The sequence below is a fragment of the Microtus pennsylvanicus genome, chromosome 14, assembly GCF_037038515.1.
Source record: "Microtus pennsylvanicus isolate mMicPen1 chromosome 14, mMicPen1.hap1, whole genome shotgun sequence".
NCBI lineage: Eukaryota > Metazoa > Chordata > Mammalia > Rodentia > Cricetidae > Microtus > Microtus pennsylvanicus.
Genome location: NC_134592.1, coordinates 13,120,573 through 13,127,012, shown reverse-complemented (window position 1 = coordinate 13,127,012; position 6,440 = coordinate 13,120,573). Strand labels below are relative to the sequence as shown.

Sequence of the window (6,440 nt, the reverse complement as noted above, 5' to 3'; positions counted from 1 at the left end):
GCTGCAGATGAGGCAATGGCATACTCTGGTCAGAAGAGCCTTGACTCAACTTCAGTTAGTCCGAAGTCAAGCCAGGGCTAGTCCTCAGGCCAATCCATCCACCTCCCATCCCTCTGGTGACATTTGACCCGCCCCTGCCCACGCAATGTATGAACTTGACTGAGAGATATTCGGGGGAGGGGGTGTCATTAGCTGGGGCTCTGTGTGGATTCCTAGAGCCTTAGGTTCACTCTTGGCTAGTCTCTGACCTCCCCAGGGCCCTCCACTCCTCTGATCTGGACCGGAAAGCACTGCAGGTCTTTAGCAGATCTTCAAAGGGAATGAACATGACCAGAGAGCTAGAAGGTGGAGGAAGAAACTGCTTCTAAATTCCTCAGAGGAAATCAGTGTCTGGCAGGGGCCCACACACATCTGGCCCAAGGACTCGGCCAGCAGTGTGTCCCTTCTCTGAGACGTATCCCAGTTTCTGCCACAGCACCCTTGGGAGGTGTGCATAGCAAAAACAGAACAAAACACTTTCAGAAGTCCCCTGGCCAATGGGTTACCTTCTAGTTACACCCTCTAGGGAAATGCCCACTGTTTGCACCTAAAACTCAGAAGCAAAACAACCAGCTCAGGAGACCCAGTAATGGTAAGCAGTGTTATGTTGAACACAGGCATTCACGTGCTCCTTCAGTTCTAGCCGCAGGGAAAACATTTGCCACTCCAGGCTCCCTGTCAAGAGTCTGCACAAACGGAAGACTACCTGTGGCCATCCCAATTCCCCCCCCCCCCACCCCGCTGCTGCTGCTGCTGCTGCTGCTGCTGCTGCTGCTGCTCCCCAGGCTGGGCTGGGAGCTTGAGCTGAGTTAGAGGTGGAGGGAGGAGTGCCCAGGAGAGTGATGACATCAGCGGCCAGCCCTTGAAAGATGAGCTGTTCTCCCGTGCCACTCCAGCTCAGCTCCTCAGAAGACTGAGCAGGACTGTGGGGACGCACAAGACAGGCAGTCGCTGGACCTGGACCAAGGGACTCGCTGGAACACAGACACCGCTTGCTCCAGAAAAGGTGAGTGTCCAGCAGGAGCTAGTCCACGGAGAGTCCAAATGTCCCAGCACAGAGAGGTCCTGGTCAGAGGCTGGGACAAGTCCCAAGCTCCCGGAGGTTCTATGGTCTTGAGGAGTGGGAGGAAGGCTCCCTTCCTCTCCTAGGTCTGACAAATAGCTGGAGGAAGGGTTACAATTACTTAGACAGGAGGATTTTCCCTGTCGGTTCCAGTTTATCTCCCCCCCCCCCGACCCCAAGCCGCCGCGAGTGGCCAGTGATTTGAGTTTTATAGGCTCCAGGTGGACACCGTGGACTAAAGCAGGAATTCCACAGGACAGTGCGAGGCAGCTGCGGGACAGGTGTCATGAGAATAGCTCTTCGCTCACTGGGCCACTGATGGTCCCTTGAGAGTCTCTGTAATGTCTGAGTCTTGCTTTCTCCGTCTGTAAGGTGGGCTCGACTGCTCCTTGGAGCCGAGGTTAAGACAGCAAAGAGACTTTGTCTCCACGCGCTGATGTGCCCCATCTGTGTCAGTGGTGGCAGCTTTAATCCGCAAAGGCTTTGTGTCACTCCCGTCTTGGTCCTTCTTCAAGGTGGTGGCCATGAGTGAGCTTGGTGTGTTATCTTGGGTTCGAGTCCCAGCTCTGCTTCCATGTCCCCGTGGGTGACATTGTTGGTGAAGGTTTTGTATTATAGGGCCAGGGCCCCAGAGAAGACTTAGTGACTCCTTTTAATGCAGAGACAGAAATCTGGTCCTCCTGGGACATGTTACACGTGTGGTTTGCGACTCCCATTGCTGAGCTGGAAGTCGGTAGCCTGTGTGGGGTGGCCGCGGTGATGTTCATGGGTTAGGCAGGTTAGAATGTGCCTTCCTGAGTCACAAGCTGCTGGTGGCTCTCTCAAGCAGTGCACAGGAAGCAGGAGCTCTGGCTGGGTGTGGGTGTGGTGCCGTTACAGCCACAACTCCTGGCTCTTCTGTGTCCAAGAAGGGCTTGTCGGGGAACTGATGCCCCTACTGTGCCCCAACAGCAGTGAGGGTAATGGGGCACACACACACACAATTGTGAGTATCAGGAACTTAGAGTTTGCTCTTTTCCTCCGCTTGCTGGAGAAAATATTAAAAGTGGAAAAGCACATGTGCTTCCCTGGCAGGGAACCCTAGGATCTCAAGCCACTTTTACTCTGAATGTCTATACTACAGCTTGATGCATTTAAAGAGGCATCTGTAACCGCGCTCTTCAAGGCCCCCAGCACCGACGGGGAAACCGAGTCTGGAGGAGACAACAACCTCACCAATGTCTTGTGTACATCGCCCAGGGAATCCCTTAACTATGGGATTCAGGCTCTATCACCTTTAAATAAGGGAAAGCTAGAATGATGAACTGAGCCAGTGTGAGGAGACTGCTCTACAGGGAACCCATCAGACGCCGAGCAGAGGGGACCAAGCCCAGAATAGCTGGACCGTATGACCTCTGCTAATGCAGTGACTGGCTAGACAGACATTTTAGGGTGTCTGAGAGTGACATTGGGGCTGCCCCTCTCTGCTGTGCAGCTGTGGTCAACAAGGGACCGCGTGGTGCAAGGGAGAGTCCTGTAGACCTGCCAAGAAGCCTGGGATTCCAGAATGAAGATGGGAACTGCCCCTCTGTATCTATCTGCTCATGGGCTATATAGTTCTCCATTTGGTTACTGTTTGCTGAGCACATGAGAGGTTGGATGAATGAATGAATATACTGAGGTCACAGAGAAGGCCCTGAGAGCATATAGCTGTTGCTAAGTCAAAGGAGCTGGTTTGGAAAGGCGACACTGTGAGCACCTCCCCGTGACATTCTGGAGAAAGATAAACTATAGGGACAGCAGGGGCTAGACGGGAGCCCTTTGTATTTTCCCCTTAAGTGTTCTATGCATCTAAGGCTGTTGGGTGGTGGTGGTGCAGGCCTTTAATTCCAATACTCAGGATCAGAGGCAGGAGGATCTCAGAGAGTTTGAGGTCAACCTGGTAAACAGAGCAAGTTCCAGGATAGCCACGGCTACACGGAGAAACCCTCTCTTAAACAAACAAAAGCCAAAGGTCATCAGTAAAGGAATCGAGATCCACTCACACCTGAGTCCCCGAGTGACCACTTCCAACGTGCTCATTGGTTCATGAATCCCCAGCTCATAAGCAACTGTCTTAGTATGCGTGTTGCTTTGATCAGAGAGCCGGCCATTGCCGTGACCTGGTCCATCTCAGGAGGGCTATAAGGCTAGCAATCCCCTCCTCAGGCAGAGGTAACCAGCTTCTCCAAAGCCAGGACTCTATTTACTGTTGTGAGGATTACACTAATCAGCTCTCCTTGGCCTCTGTAGATGGAATGTCCACATTCCTTCATCTGCCCTCTGTGAAAGGGGTTGAATAGCAAGCTTCCCTGGTTTCCTGGGGTGCCTACACCCAAAACACACACCCAGTGCTGCATTCCAGAGTACACTGAAGAATCCATCTTTCTCTGATTCCATCACCAAGGTGGCGGCTCTGAGACTCTGGAGGCCAGAAAACTGTGGAATCCCGTAACCTCCCCCCCATTGTCAGAGGCCAGAGCGAGGTGACACAAACAAGACCTGGGGGCCAAATCTCAACTGTGTCACTTACTGAGGGAGAATTTCTCAGTCTCTGCTTGCTTGCCTGTGATGCGGACAATGGTCCCTATTTCAGGGGAGTCCTGCAAAGCCCCTGAGAGCACAGGTTAGATGGATACCTCTGAGTATGAGACCCTTCTCCCTCTTCCTTCTCCTCCCCTCCCTACCCTCCCCATACCTCCCCTTCCCTCCTCCCTTCTCTCCTCTCATCCTCTCCCTTCTCCTCTTCATTCCTCCCTTCTTCTGAAGCTAAGCTAGAATTGAATCCCTCCTTCCTTTACCACATGGCGTAGAGCAAGCGATTTAGCTCTCTCTGCTATAAACAGTAATTAAATTAGAAACTATCTTAAAACTCAAATCAGAACCCCCCCCCTGAGAGTGTGCTGCGTGAAGGGACAGCCCTACTGTCCCACAGCAGTGCCACTGGGAGGCTGGTCACAAAGAAGGTGAGGGGAAGACACAGGCTGTAACACCGCCAAGGCACAGCCCGCAGGCAGTGGCTTCTGTTCAACACAGTGGATTGTCTAGTACTACTTGAGTGTGAGGTTCCCCATGCACCAAAAATGTCAGCCTGAGAGACGCATGTTCATTGCTCTGGTTTGATTATTATAGGATGCATGCAATCAGTCACTGCAATGTATTCATAAAGAAACAGTTATATCTTGATTTTAAAAAACTGAGGGTCAGGGATGTGCCTCAGAGCACTTGCCTGGTATGGGTGAAGTCCTGGATTCCTCTTCTAGTGCCTGGAAAACTGAGCAGTCAGCTTTTTGTCAACTTTGTTCAAGCCAGAGTTATCTGGAAAGAGGGAACCAATTAAGGAAATGCGTCCAAAAGACTGGCATGTAGGTATGCCATTTTGTTAAGGCATTTTGTTGATTAATTAACAAGAGCATTTTGTTAGTTAATAGTTGCTGTGGAAGGGACAGCCCACTGTGATTGGTGTCCTCCCTGGGCAAGTGGTCCTGGATTGTATAATAAGAAAGCAAACTGAGCAAGCCAGGAGGAGCAAGCCAGTCGGCAGCTTTCCTCCAGGGTCCCTGTTTCAGTTCTTGTCTCCAAGTTCCTACCTTGAGTTCCTGCCTTGGAACTGTGTTCCTCTATGGACTGTGCTCCAGGATATGTAAGCCAAATAAACCCTTCCCTCCCCAGGCTGCTTTTGGTCATGATCTTTCTCACAGCAACAGAAAGCAAACAAGACAGATTGGTTGTTCCACTGATGCATGCAGAAGTGAGGGCAGTGGACCTGGGAGTGTCTATGTGTTTATGTGTGTCCTTACACATGGACATGGGCATCTCCCATGAAAGCCAGGCATCCGAAAAGAGAAGGGATTGGATGCCAAGAGACAGCCTAAAGGGGAAACCTGGGTATTGTGTTACCTTTTATTAATATCGAATCCACGCACAATAATTACAAGACAGAAGGAGGACTCTGGGTTGTGTCACCAGCTGCTCTAATGATCCCACTAGGGAACAAGCTCTATGCTTCAGAGTCATAACCTCATTCCCAAATGGCCAAGGGGAACTCTAAGCCATAGCTCTTCCAGCTCCCACACCATTCCAGAAAGAACAAGCATGATCTTCACCTTCAGTTCTTACCTAATCACGTACCCAGAGAAGACCACGCCCATAGGGCCAAACCACCCCAATACAATTTGCTATCTGATCGAATTCTCATAACATTTCCCCCTGTTAGTCTAAAATAAAAAGGAAGGTTCTAATCCTTATATAAAACTATGTACAATAAGAACTATAAACCAGGTGGTGAGTCTAACCTCTATTGTTCCACCCCAACCCTACCACAATTTATTACCAACTCCCAACAGATGAACATTATCCATAATCCTGAGAAAAACCAAAATCATTCACACCACCTATTTGGAAAGGGGGTGTCATGTTCTTAGAATTACTTCCTGCTGTCTAGCTGGTGACAGCATCTCTCTAGGACCCTATAAAACTAAAACAATTGTTAAGTCTTAGGAGGACTAGCTGCATCGTTAGCAACCAGTCTCTGAGTAACAGCTAAAGCTTATTTAAAGTCTTGGCTAGAGTGGTGCATGAGGCTGGGCCATCTCAACTAACCACCTTGGAACTGTCCTGAGCAGTTTGTAGCCCAAAGTCAGTCTTGGAGTGGTGTTTATTGGCTCAATGGCATCATTATGATCCAGGTACAATCGTTGTTGTGGGGCCCCATCATCTTTTTGGAGACATCAGAGATGGCTGTTAGGGGAATTTATTGTTCACTGTGGAAAACTTAAAACGTAAACTTAATATCGAAACAGAAAGTTTAAATTTTAAGATAGTATTATATCTAAAGAAAGGTTCTAAAGAGTCAAAATAAATATGAGGGGAAATTAATTTATAGCAATAGTCCCTAGCTAGCTCAGTTGATAGAATATGCAACTCTTATTCTCAGAGCCCCACATTGGAAGCCAGGTAATGCAGGAAACCTGGGGACTGTTTTACCTCTTATTAATATCAAATCTGTGCACAATGATTACAAAACAGAAGGAGGACTCTGGATCGCATCCCCAGCTGCTCCGCCCATCCCTCTGGGGACCAGCTCTCCACTACTGCATCATAATCCCAATCCCAAAGGACCAAGGGGCACTCAAAGCCACAGCTCTGCCAGCTCCTACATCGTTCCAAAGAAAGCGAGTGCGACTCTCAACTTCAGTCCTTATCTGGTCACAGGCCCAAAAAAGACCACGTGCACTGGGCCAAGCCACCCCAGTACAATTTACTGTTGCATCGAATTCCCACAACAGCCCGCTGGCCTTCATAGAGGAGAAAGCAGGGC

The 6,440-nt window shown here is 49.8% G+C and overlaps 1 protein-coding gene across 1 annotated transcript in view; it reads left to right on the top strand.

Annotated features, from left to right (window-relative positions):
- The first annotated feature begins 883 nt into the window (after positions 1–883).
- The window catches only part of Bdkrb2 (bradykinin receptor B2), a 31,791-nt gene continuing 26,234 nt past the window's right edge, over positions 884–6,440 (top strand). Inside the window, exon 1 of the mRNA XM_075947905.1 lies at positions 884–1,045. The gene's annotated coding sequence lies outside the window, so the exon portion shown is untranslated. The remainder of the gene's footprint in view (positions 1,046–6,440) is intronic.